Raw genomic sequence first — 14,704 nt, 5'->3', positions numbered from 1 at the left:
TTTCTGCCAGCATATTTTTTTTCTCTGCAACCCACTGCTAAATTGTGCTTCCTAGATGTTTTTATAAAATCACTGAATCAAATCTAACTCTGATTACATCAGAGAAGGCCAGGTACCCTACACCATAACAGGGGGTATGAAATTTGACTTGTCTACTTAAAGATCACCAAAATCTGATAACAAGGTCAATTACGTCCCTGGGTGGGATTGAACTACCAACCTTTTGGTTAATAGCCGTACACACTAACTGATTGCGCCACAGAGACACTTTGCAAAAGTCCATACTGACAAATGCTAATAAGCATTCATCTAAAACGTTTCCTAGAAAAACTTAAAAAAGTCAATAATCTGGAAAGTTTTTGTAAGATGTTTCTTCTATTAACCAACGAAGAAACACATTGGTACTTTCCCATGATGATTGAGTGCTTCAGGATCTCTTGCACTTACATGTGCAGCAGAGTACAGCAATGGAAGCATGCTGGGCCCATAACCCAGAGGTAGGCAGATTGAAACTATCCTCTGCTATATGCATTTTTTTGTTTGTTAATTAAGGTAATCCAAAACTGGGATTGATATTTTGGCTCTTTTATTTTTACTTAAAGTACAATAACTTTTACCATTTTAATTTGTTTTAATAGTATATTGACAGTATTGTTTTCTTTCAAAAATCCACTTAATTTTCTTTACCCTATTATTAAAATGGTAATTGAAAAAAACAAACTACATTGTCACCAGAAGAGCAATACAAAATGTACAAGTGATATATTAAAATCATCTTTCCAGCTTGAATTTCAATGATGCATTGGGGCAACGATTTTGTGAGAAACATCTTCACCCTTAAATAAAGATTTTCTTAATTCCTTACCTGTGTGCTAATTAGATATCACCTTGTTTTCACATTAAACAGACTTCCACATGAGAAAGCAGCAAGGATGCAGTGGCGTTAATGTTTCCTGGTGTCAACCTGTATTATTTCAGTAGACATTGAAATGAGGATACATCTTGCTGCCTTTCCAATGAAGCAAGTTTAATTTAGTAATAGGTGAAAAACCATCCTTACAAAGGTGTTAATCAGAGACTTGGCTTTGTGGACACTTTTCAGAGAACTAATTTGTTAGCATAAAAATAAAGCCAGAAAATGAAGAGCTGTTTAATCACTCGATTGAATTTTTCTGCCAGCATATTTTTTTTCTCTGCAACCCACTGCTAAATTGTGCTTCCTAGCTGTTTTTTATAAAATCACTGAATCAAATCTAACTCTGATTACATCAGAGAAGGCCATGTACCCTACACCATAAAAGGGGGTTTGAAATTTTGACTTGTCTACTTAAATATCACCAAAATCTGATCACAAGTTTAATTACGTCCCTGGGTGGGATTGAACCACCAACCTTTTGGTTAACAGCCGAACACACTAACCGATTGCGCCACAGAGACACTTTGCAAAAAGTGCGTACTGACAAAGGCTAATAAGCATACATCTAGAACGTTTCCTAGAAAAACATTAAAAAATCAATAATCTGGAGAGTTTTTGTAAGATGTTTCTTCCATCAACCAACGAATAAACACATTGGTACTTTCCCATGATGAGTGAGTGCTTCAGTATCTCTTGCACTTACATGTGCAGCAGAGTACTGCAATGGAAGCATGCTGGACCCATAACCCAGAGGTAGGCAGATTGAAACTATCCTTTGCTATATGCATTTTTTTTGTTAATTTAAGTAATCAAAACTGGGATTGATATTTTTGCTCTTTTATTTTTACTTAAAGTACAATAACTTTTACCATTTTAATTTGTTTTAATAGTATATTGACAGTATAGTTTTCTTTCAAAAATCCACTTAATTTTCTTTACCCTGTTATTAAAATGGTAATTGACAAAAAAAAACTACATTGTCACCAGAAGAGCAATACAAAATGTACAAGTGATATATTAAAATCATCTTTCCAGCTTGAATTTCAATGATGCATTGGGGCAACAATTTTGTGAGAAACATCTTCACCCTTAAATAAAGATTTTCGTAATTCCTTACCTGTGTGCTAATTAGATATCACCTTGTTTTCACATTAAACAGACTTCCACATGAGAAAGCAGCAAGGATGCAGTGGCGTTAATGTTTCCTGGTGTCAACCTGTATTATTTCAGTAGACATTGAAATGAGGATGCATCTTGCTGCCTTTCCAATGAAGCAAGTTTAATTTAGTAATAGGTGAAAAACCATCCCTACAATGGTGTTAATCAGAGACTTGGCTTTGTGGACACTTTTCAGAGAACAAATTTGTTAGCATAAAAATAAAGCAAGAAAATTAAGAGCTGTTTAATCACGCAATTTGGTTTTTTTGCCAGCATATTTCTTTTTCTCTGCAACCCACTGCTAAATTGTGCTTCCTAGATGTTTTTATAAAATCACTGAATCAAATCTAACTCTGATTACATCAGAGAAGGCCAGGTACCCTACACCATAACAGGGGGTATGAAATTTGACTTGTCTACTTAAAGATCACCAAAATCTGATAACAAGGTCAATTACGTCCCTGGGTGGGATTGAACCACCAACCTTTTGGTTAATAGCCGTACACACTAACTGATTGCGCCACAGAGACACTTTGCAAAAGTGCATACTGACAAAGGCTAATAAGCATTCATCTAAAACGTTTCCTAGAAAAACTTAAAAAAGTCAATAATCTGGAGAGTTTTTGTAAGATGTTTCTTCTATCAACCAACGAAGAAACACATTGGTACTTTCCCATGATGAGTGAGTGCTTCAGGATCTCTTGCACTTACATGTGCAGCAGAGTACAGCAATGGAAGCATGCTGGGCCCATAACCCAGAGGTAGGCAGATTGAAACTATCCTCTGCTATATGCATTTTTTTGTTTGTTAATTAAAGTAATCCAAAACTGGGATTGATATTTTGGCTCTTTTATTTTTACTTAAAGTACAATAACTTTTACCATTTTAATTTGTTTTAATAGTATATTGACAGTATTGTTTTCTTTCAAAAATCCACTTAATTTTCTTTACCCTATTATTAAAATGGTAATTGACAAAAACAAACTACATTGTCACCAGAAGAGCAATACAAAATGTACAAGTGATATATTAAAATCATCTTTCCAGCTTGAATTTCAATGATGCATTGGGGCAACGATTTTGTGAGAAACATCTTCACCCTTTAATAAAGATTTTCTTAATTCCTTACCTGTGTGCTAATTAGATATCACCTTGTTTTCACATTAAACAGACTTCCACATGAGAAAGCAGCAAGGATGCAGTGGCGTTAATGTTTCCTGGTGTCAACCTGTATTATTTCTGTAGACATTGAAATGAGGATGCATCTTGCTGCCTTTCCAATGAAGCAAGTTTAATTTAGTAATAGGTGAAGAACCATCCTTACAAAGGTGTTAATCAGAGACTTGGCTTTGTGGACACTTTTCAGAGAACAAATTTGTTAGCATAAAAATAAAGCCAGAAAATAAAGAGCTGTTTAATCACTCAATTGGATTTTTCTGCCAGCATATTTGTTTTCTCTGCAACCCACTGCTAAATTGTGCTTCCTAGCAGTTTTTATAAAATCACTGAATCAAATCTAACTCTGATTACATCAGAGAAGGCCAGGTACCCTACACCATAACAGGGGGTTTGAAATTTTGACTTGTCAACTTAAAGATCACCAAAATCTGATAACAAGGTCAATTAGGTCCCTGGGTGGGATTGAACCACCAACCTTTTGGTTAATAGCCGTACATACTAACTGAATGCGCCACAGAGACACTTTGCAAAAGTCCATACTGACAAAGGCTAATAAGCATTCATCTAAAACGTTTCCTAGCAAAACTTTAAAAAGTCAATAATCTGGAGAGTTTTTGTAAGATGTTTCTTCCATCAACCAACGAAGAAACACATTGGTACTTTCTCATGATGAGTGAGTGCTTCAGGATCTCTTGCACTTACATGTGCAGCAGAGTACTGCAATGGAAGCATGCTGGGCCCATAACCCAGAGGTAGGCAGATTGAAACTATCCTCTGCTATATGCATTTTTTTTTTGTTAATTAAAGTAATCCAAAACTGGGATTGATATTTTGTCTCTTTTATTTTTACTTAAAGTACAATAACTTTTACCATTTTAATTTGTTTTAATAGTATATTGACAGTATTGTTTTCTTTCAAAAATCCACTTCATTTTCTTTACCCTATTATTAAAATGGTAATTGACAAAAACAAACTACATTGTCACCAGAAGAGCAATACAAAATGTACAAGTGATATATTAAATTCATCTTTCCAGCTTGAATTTCAATGATGCATTGGGTCAACAATTTTGTGAGAAACATCTTCACCCTTAAATAAAGATTTTCTTAATTCCTTACCTGTGTGCTAATTAGATATCACCTTGTTTTCACATTAAACAGACTTCCACATGAGAAAGCAGCAAGGATGCAGTGGCGTTAATGTTTCCTGGTGTCAACTTGTATTATTTCAGTAGACATTGAAATGAGGATGCATCTTGCTGCCTTTCCAATGAAGCAAGTTTAATTTAGTAATAGGTGAAAAACCATCCTTACAAAGGTGTTAATCAGAGACTTGGCTTTGTGGACACTTTTCAGAGAACAAATTTGTTAGCATAAAAATAAAGCCAGAAAATGAAGAGCTGTTTAATCACTCAATTGGATTTTTCTGCCAGCATATTTTTTTTCTCTGCAACCCACTGCTAAATTGTGCTTCCTAGCTGTTTTTTATAAAATCACTGAATCAAATCTAACTCTGATTACATCAGAGAAGGCCAGGTACCCTACACAATAAGAGGGGGTTTGAAATTTTGACTTGTCTACTTAAATATCACCAAAATCTGATCACAAGGTCAATTACGTCCCTGGGTGGGATTGAACCACCAACCTTTTGGTTAATAGCCGAACACACTAACCGATTGCGCCACAGAGACACTTTGCAAAAAGTACATACTGACAAAGGCTAATAAGCATACATCTAGAACGTTTCCTAGAAAAACATTAAAAAATCAATAATCTGGAGAGTTTTTGTAAGATGTTTCTTCCATCAACCAACGAATAAACACATTGGTACTTTCCCATGATGAGTGAGTGCTTCAGGATCTCTTGCACTTACATGTGCAGCAGAGTACTGCAATGGAAGCATGCTGGACCCATAAGCCAGAGGTAGGCAGATTGAAACTATCCTTTGCTATATGCATTTTTTTTTGTTAATTTAAGTAATCAAAACTGGGATTGATATTTTTGCTCTTTTATTTTTACTTAAAGTACAATAACTTTTACCATTTTAATTTGTTTTAATAGTATATTGACAGTATAGTTTTCTTTTAAAAATCCACTTAATTTTCTTTACCCTATTATTAAAATGGTAATTGACAAAAAAAACTACATTGTCACCAGAAGAGAAATACAAAATGTACAAGTGATATATTAAAATCATCTTTCCAGCTTGAATTTCAATGATGCATTGGGGCAACAATTTTGTGAGAAACATCTTCACCCTTAAATAAAGATTTTCGTAATTCCTTACCTGTGTGCTAATTAGATATCACCTTGTTTTCACATTAAACAGACTTCCACATGAGAAAGCAGCAAGGATGCAGTGGCGTTAATGTTTCCTGGTTTCAACCTGTATTATTTCAGTAGACATTGAAATGAGGATGCATCTTGCTGCCTTTCCAATGAAGCAAGTTTAATTTAGTAATAGGTGAAAAACCATCCCTACAAAGGTGTTAATCAGAGACTTGGCTTTGTGGACAATTTTCAGAGAACAAATTTGTTAGCATAAAAATAAAGCCAGAAAATGAAGAGCTGTTTAATCACGCAATTTGATTTTTTTGCCAGCATATTTCTTTTTCTCTGCAACCCACTGCTAAATTGTGCTTCCTAGATGTTTTTATAAAATCACTGAATCAAATCTAACTCTGATTACATCAGAGAAGGCCAGGTACCCTACACAATAACAGGGGGTATGAAATTTGACTTGTCTACTTAAAGATCACCAAAATCTGATAACAAGGTCAATTACGTCCCTGGGTGGGATTGAACCACCAACATTTTGGTTAATAGCCGTACACACTAACTGATTGCGCCACAGAGCCACTTTGCAAAAGTACATACTGACAAATGCTAATAAGCATTCATCTAAAACGTTTCCTAGAAAAACTTAAAAAAGTCAATAATCTGGAGAGTTTTTGTAAGATGTTTCTTCTATCAACCAACGATGAAACACATTGGTACTTTCCCATGATGAGTGAGTGCTTCAGGATCTCTTGCACTTACATGTGCAGCAGAGTACAGCAATGGAAGCATGCTGGGCCCATAACCCAGAGGTAGGCAGATTGAAACTATCCTCTGCTATATGCATTTTTTTTTTGTTAATTAAAGTAATCCAAAACTGGGATTGATATTTTGGCTCTTTTATTTTTACTTAAAGTACAATAACTTTTACCATTTTAATTTGTTTTAATAGTATTTTGACAGTATTGTTTTCTTTCAAAAATCCACTTCATTTTCTTTACCCTATTATTAAAATGGTAATTGACAAAAACAAACTACATTGTCACCAGAAGAGCAATACAAAATGTACAAGTGATATATTAAAATCATCTTTCCATCTTGAATTTCAATGATGCATTGGGGCAACGATTTTGTGAGAAACATCTTCACCCTTAAATAAAGATTTTCTTAATTCCTTACCTGTGTGCTAATTAGATATCACCTTGTTTTCACATTAAACAGACTTCCACATGAGAAAGCAGCAAGGATGCAGTGGCGTTAATGTTTCCTGGTGTCAACCTGTATTATTTCAGTAGACATTGAAATGAGGATGCATCTTGCTGCCTTTCCAATGAAGCAAGTTTAATTTAGTAATAGGTGAAAAACCATCCCTACAAAGGTGTTAATCAGAGACTTTGCTTTGTGGACACTTTTCAGAGAACAAATTTGTTAGCATAAAAATAAAGCCAGAAAATTAAGAGCTGTTTAATCACTCAATTGGATTTTTTTGCCAGCATATTTCTTTTTCTCTGCAACCCACTGCTAAATTGTGCTTCCTAGCTGTTTTTATAAAATCACTGAATCAAATCTAACTCTGATTACATCAGAGAAGGCCAGGTACCCTACACCATAACAGGGGGTTTGAAATTTTGACTTGTCTACTTAAAGATCACCAAAATCTGATAACAATGTCAATTACGTACCTGGGTGGGATTGAACCACCAACCTTTTGGTTAATAGCCGTACACACTAACTGATTGCACCACAGAGACACATTGCAAAAGTATATACTGACAAGGGCTAATAAGCATTCATCTAAAACGTTTCCTAGAAAAACTTTAAAAAGTCAATAATCTGGAGAGTTTTTGTAAGATGTTTCTTCCATCAACCAACGAAGAAACACATTGGTACTTTCCCATGATGAGTGAGTGCTTCAGGATCTCTTGCACTTACATGTGCAGCAGAGTACAGCAATGGAAGCATGCTGGGCCCATAACCCAGAGGTAGGCAGATTGAAACTATCCTCTGCTATATGCTTTTTTTTTGTTAATTAAAGTAATCCAAAACTGGGATTGATATTTTGGCTCTTTTATTTTTACTTAAAGTACAATAACTTTTACCATTTTAATTTGTTTTAATAGTATATTGACAGTATTGTTTTCTTTCAAAAATCCACTTAATTTTCTTTACCCTATTATTAAAATGGTAATTGACAAAAACAAACTACATTGTCACCAGAAGAGCAATACAAAATGTACAAGTGATATATTAAAATCATCTTTCCAGCTTGAATTTCAATGATGCATTGGGGCAACGATTTTGTGAGAAACATCTTCACCCTTAAATAAAGATTTTCTTAATTCCTTACCTGTGTGATAATTAGATATCACCTTGTTTTCGCATTAAACAGACTTCCACATGAGAAAGCAGCAAGGATGCAGTGGCATTAATGTTTCCTGGTGTCAACTTGTATTATTTCAGTAGACATTGAAATGAGGATGCATCTTGCTGCCTTTCCAATGAAGCAAGTTTAATTTAGTAATAGGTGAAAAACCATCCTTACAAAGGTGTTAATCAGAGACTTGGCTTTGTGGACACTTTTCAGAGAACAAATTTGTTAGCATAAAAATAAAGCCAGAAAATGAAGAGCTGTTTAATCACTCAATTGGATTTTTCTGCCAGCATATTTCTTTTTCTCTGCAACCCACTGCTAAATTGTGCTTCCTAGATGTTTTTATAAAATCACTGAGTCAAATCTAACTCTGATTACATCAGAGAAGGCCAGGTACCCTACACAATAACAGGGGGTATGAAATTTGACTTGTCTACTTAAAGATCACCAAAATCTGATAACAAGGTCAATTACGTCCCTGGGTGGGATTGAACCACCAACCTTTTGGTTAATAGCCGTACACACTAACTGATTGCGCCACAGAGCCACTTTGCAAAAGTACATACTGACAAATGCTAATAAGCATTCATCTAAAACGTTTCCTAGAAAAACTTAAAAAAGTCAATAATCTGGAGAGTTTTTGTAAGATGTTTCTTCTATCAACCAACGAAGAAACACATTGGTACTTTCCCATGATGAGTGAGTGCTTCAGGATCTCTTGCACTTACATGTGCAGCAGAGTACAGCAATGGAAGCATGCTGGGCCCATAACCCAGAGGTAGGCAGATTGAAACTATCCTCTGCTATATGCATTTTTTTTTGTTAATTAAAGTAATCCAAAACTGGGATTGATATTTTGGCTCTTTTATTTTTACTTAAAGTACAATATCTTTTACCATTTTAATTTGTTTTAATAGTATTTTGACAGTATTGTTTTCTTTCAAAAATCCACTTCATTTTCTTTACCCTATTATTAAAATGGTAATTGACAAAAACAAACTACATTGTCACCAGAAGAGCAATACAAAATGTACAAGTGATATATTAAAATCATCTTTCCATCTTGAATTTCAATGATGCATTGGGGCAACGATTTTGTGAGAAACATCTTCACCCTTAAATAAAGATTTTCTTAATTCCTTACCTGTGTGCTAATTAGATATCACCTTGTTTTCACATTAAACAGACTTCCACATGAGAAAGCAGCAAGGATGCAGTGGCGTTAATGTTTCCTGGTGTCAACCTGTATTATTTCAGTAGACATTGAAATGAGGATGCATCTTGCTGCCTTTCCAATGAAGCAAGTTTAATTTAGTAATAGGTGAAAAACCATCCCTACAAAGGTGTTAATCAGAGACTTTGCTTTGTGGACACTTTTCAGAGAACAAATTTGTTAGCATAAAAATAAAGCCAGAAAATTAAGAGCTGTTTAATCACTCAATTGGATTTTTTTGCCAGCATATTTCTTTTTCTCTGCAACCCACTGCTAAATTGTGCTTCCTAGCTGTTTTTATAAAATCACTGAATCAAATCTAACTCTGATTACATCAGAGAAGGCCAGGTACCCTACACCATAACAGGGGGTTTGAAATTTTGACTTGTCTACTTAAAGATCACCAAAATCTGATAACAATGTCAATTACGTACCTGGGTGGGATTGAACCACCAACCTTTTGGTTAATAGCCGTACACACTAACTGATTGCACCACAGAGACACATTGCAAAAGTATATACTGACAAGGGCTAATAAGCATTCATCTAAAACGTTTCCTAGAAAAACTTTAAAAAGTCAATAATCTGGAGAGTTTTTGTAAGATGTTTCTTCCATCAACCAACGAAGAAACACATTGGTACTTTCCCATGATGAGTGAGTGCTTCAGGATCTCTTGCACTTACATGTGCAGCAGAGTACAGCAATGGAAGCATGCTGGGCCCATAACCCAGAGGTAGGCAGATTGAAACTATCCTCTGCTATATGCTTTTTTTTTGTTAATTAAAGTAATCCAAAACTGGGATTGATATTTTGGCTCTTTTATTTTTACTTAAAGTACAATAACTTTTACCATTTTAATTTGTTTTAATAGTATATTGACAGTATTGTTTTCTTTCAAAAATCCACTTAATTTTCTTTACCCTATTATTAAAATGGTAATTGACAAAAACAAACTACATTGTCACCAGAAGAGCAATACAAAATGTACAAGTGATATATTAAAATCATCTTTCCAGCTTGAATTTCAATGATGCATTGGGGCAACGATTTTGTGAGAAACATCTTCACCCTTAAATAAAGATTTTCTTAATTCCTTACCTGTGTGATAATTAGATATCACCTTGTTTTCGCATTAAACAGACTTCCACATGAGAAAGCAGCAAGGATGCAGTGGCATTAATGTTTCCTGGTGTCAACTTGTATTATTTCAGTAGACATTGAAATGAGGATGCATCTTGCTGCCTTTCCAATGAAGCAAGTTTAATTTAGTAATAGGTGAAAAACCATCCTTACAAAGGTGTTAATCAGAGACTTGGCTTTGTGGACACTTTTCAGAGAACAAATTTGTTAGCATAAAAATAAAGCCAGAAAATGAAGAGCTGTTTAATCGCTCAATTGGATTTTTCTGCCAGCATATTTCTTTTTCTCTGCAACCCACTGCTAAATTGTGCTTCCTAGATGTTTTTATAAAATCACTGAGTCAAATCTAACTCTGATTACATCAGAGAAGGCCAGGTACCCTACACAATAACAGGGGGTATGAAATTTGACTTGTCTACTTAAAGATCACCAAAATCTGATAACAAGGTCAATTACGTCCCTGGGTGGGATTGAACCACCAACCTTTTGGTTAATAGCCGTACACACTAACTGATTGCGCCACAGAGCCACTTTGCAAAAGTACATACTGACAAATGCTAATAAGCATTCATCTAAAACGTTTCCTAGAAAAACTTAAAAAAGTCAATAATCTGGAGAGTTTTTGTAAGATGTTTCTTCTATCAACCAACGAAGAAACACATTGGTACTTTCCCATGATGAGTGAGTGCTTCAGGATCTCTTGCACTTACATGTGCAGCAGAGTACAGCAATGGAAGCATGCTGGGCCCATAACCCAGAGGTAGGCAGATTGAAACTATCCTCTGCTATATGCATTTTTTTTTGTTAATTAAAGTAATCCAAAACTGGGATTGATATTTTGGCTCTTTTATTTTTACTTAAAGTACAATAACTTTTACCATTTTAATTTGTTTTAATAGTATTTTGACAGTATTGTTTTCTTTCAAAAATCCACTTCATTTTCTTTACCCTATTATTAAAATGGTAATTGACAAAAACAAACTACATTGTCACCAGAAGAGCAATACAAAATGTACAAGTGATATATTAAAATCATCTTTCCAGCTTGAATTTCAATGATGCATTGGGGCAACGATTTTGTGAGAAACATCTTCACCCTTAAATAAAGATTTTCTTAATTCCTTACCTGTGTGCTAATTAGATATCACCTTGTTTTCACATTAAACAGACTTCCACATGAGAAAGCAGCAAGGATGCAGTGGCGTTAATGTTTCCTGGTGTCAACCTGTATTATTTCAGTAGACATTGAAATGAGGATGCATCTTGCTGCCTTTCCAATGAAGCAAGTTTAATTTAGTAATAGGTGAAAAACCATCCCTACAAAGGTGTTAATCAGAGACTTGGCTTTGTGGACACTTTTCAGAGAACAAATTTGTTAGCATAAAAATAAAGCCAGAAAATGAAGAGCTGTTTAATCACTCAATTGGATTTTTTTGCCAGCATATTTCTTTTTCTCTGCAACCCACTGCTAAATTGTGCTTCCTAGCTGTTTTTATAAAATCACTGAATCAAATCTAACTCTGATTACATCAGAGAAGGCCAGGTACCCTACACCATAACAGGGGGTTTGAAATTTTGACTTGTCTACTTAAAGATCACCAAAATCTGATCACAAGGTCAATTACGTCCCTGGGTGTGATTGAACCACCAACCTTTTGGTTAGTAGCCGTACACACTAACTGATTGCGCCACAGAGACACTTTGCAGAAGTAAATACTGACAAAGGCTAATAAGCATTCATCTAAAACGTTTCCTAGAAAAACTTTAAAAAGTCAATAATCTGGAGTTTTTGTAAGATGTTTCTTCCATCAACCAACGAAGAAACACATTGGTACTTTCCCATGATGAGTGAGTGCTTCAGGATCTCTTGCACTTACATGTGCAGCAGAGTATAGCAATGGAAGCATGCTGGGCCCATAACCCAGAGGTAGGCAGATTGAAACTATCCTCTGCTATATGCATTTTTTTTTGTTAATTAAAGTAATCCAAAACTGGGATTGATATTTTGCCTCTTTTATTTTTACTTAAAGTACAATAACTTTTACCATTTTAATTTGTTTTAATAGTATATTGACAGTATTGTTTTCTTTCAAAAATCCACTTAATTTTCTTTACCCTATTATTAAAATGGTAATTGACAAAAACAAACTACATTGTCACCAGAAGAGCAATACAAAATGTACAAGTGATATATTAAAATCATCTTTCCAGCTTGAATTTCAATGATGCATTGGGGCAACGATTTTGTGAGAAACATCTTCACCCTTAAATAAAGATTTTCTTAATTCCTTACTTATGTGCTAATTAGATATCACCTTGTTTTCACATTAAACAGACTTCCACATGAGAAAGCAGCAAGGATGCAGTGGCGTTAATGTTTCCTGGTGTCAACTTGTATTATTTCAGTAGACATTGAAATGAGGATGCATCTTGCTGCCTTTCCAATGAAGCAAGTTTAATTTAGTAATATGTGAAAAACCATCCCTACAAAGGTGTTAATCAGAGACTTGGCTTTGTGGACACTTTTCAGAGAACAAATTTGTTAGCATAAAAATAAAGCCAGAAATGAAGAGCTGTTTAATCACTCAATTGGATTTTTTTGCCAGCATATTTCTTTTTCTCTGCAACCCACTGCTAAATTGTGCTTCCTAGCTGTTTTTATAAAATCACTGAATCAAATCTAACTCTGATTACATCAGAGAAGGCTAGGTACCCTACACAATAAGAGGGGGTTTGAAATTTTTACTTGTCTACTTAAATATCACCAAAATCCAACCACAAGGTCAATTACATCCCTGGGTGGGATTGAACTACCAACCTTTTGGTTAATAGCCGAACACATTAACCGATTGCGCCACAGAGACACTTTGCAGAAGTAAATACTGACAAAGGCTAATAAGCATTCATCTAAAACGTTTCCTAGAAAAACTTTAAAAAGTCAATAATCTGGAGAGTTTTTGTAAGATGTTTCTTCCATCAACCAACGAAGAAACACATTGGTACTTTCCCATGATGAGTGAGTGCTTCAGGATCTCTTGCACTTACATGTGCAGCAGAGTACTGCAATGGAAGCATGCTGGGCCCATAACCCAGAGGTAGGCAGATTGAAACTATCCTTTGCTATATGCATTTTTTTTGTTAATTAAAGTAATCCAAAACTGGGATTGATATTTTTGCTCTTTTATTTTTACTTAAAGTACAATAACTTTTACCATTTTAATTTGTTTTAATAGTATATTGACAGTATTGTTTTCTTTCAAAAATCCACTTAATTTTCTTTACCCTATTATTAAAATGGTAATTGACAAAAACAAACTACATTGTCACCAGAAGAGCAATGCAAAATGTACAAGTGTTATATTAAAATCATCTTTCCAGCTTGAATTTCAATGATGCATTGGGGCAACGATTTTGTGAGAAACATCTTCACCCTTAAATAAAGATTTTCTTAATTCCTTACCTGTGTGCTAATTAGATATCACCTTGTTTTCACATTAAACAGACTTCCACATGAGAAAGCAGCAAGGATGCAGTGGCGTTAATGTTTCCTGGTGTCAACCTGTATTATTTCAGTAGACATTGAAATGAGGATGCATCTTGCTGCCTTTCCAATGAAGCAAGTTTAATTTAGTAATAGGTGAAAAACCATCCCTACAAAGGTGTTAATCAGAGACTTGGCTTTGTGGACACTTTTCAGAGAACAAATTTGTTAGCATAAAAATAAAGCCAGAAAATGAAGAGCTGTTTAATCACTCAATTGGATTTTTTTGCCAGCATATTTCTTTTTCTCTGCAACCCACTGCTAAATTGTGCTTCCTAGCTGTTTTTATAAAATCACTGAATCAAATCTAACTCTGATTACATCAGAGAAGGCCAGTACCAGTACACCATAACAGGGGGTTTGAAATTTTGACTTGTCTACTTAAAGATCACCAAAATGTGATCACAAGGTCAATTACGTCCCTTGGTGTGATTGAACCACCAACCTTTTGGTTAGTAGCCGTACACACTAACTGATTGCGCCACTGAGACACTTTGCAGAAGTAAATACTGACAAATGCTAATAAGCATTCATCTAAAACGTTTCCTAGAAAAACTTTAAAAAGTCAATAATCTGGAGAGTTTTTGTAAGATGTTTCTTCCATCAACCAACGAAGAAACACATTGGTACTTTCCCATGATGAGTGAGTGCTTCAGGATCTCTTGCACTTACATGTGCAGCAGAGTACAGCAATGGAAGCATGCTGGGCCCATAACCCAGAGGTAGGCAGATTGAAACTATCCTCTGCTATATGCATTTTTTTTTGTTAATTAAAGTAATCCAAAACTGGGACTGATATTTTGCCTCTTTTATTTTTACTTAAAGTACAATAACTTAAAAGTACCCAGTCTCCACTGGGCACAGTATCAAACTGAGGTCTGGAGGAGGGGCATAGAGGGAGGAGCCAG

The sequence above is a fragment of the Pseudophryne corroboree genome (assembly GCF_028390025.1).
Source record: "Pseudophryne corroboree isolate aPseCor3 chromosome 11 unlocalized genomic scaffold, aPseCor3.hap2 SUPER_11_unloc_3, whole genome shotgun sequence".
NCBI lineage: Eukaryota > Metazoa > Chordata > Amphibia > Anura > Myobatrachidae > Pseudophryne > Pseudophryne corroboree.
The sequence above is the reverse complement of the archived record's forward strand: the minus strand, read 5'-3'. Positions refer to the sequence as shown.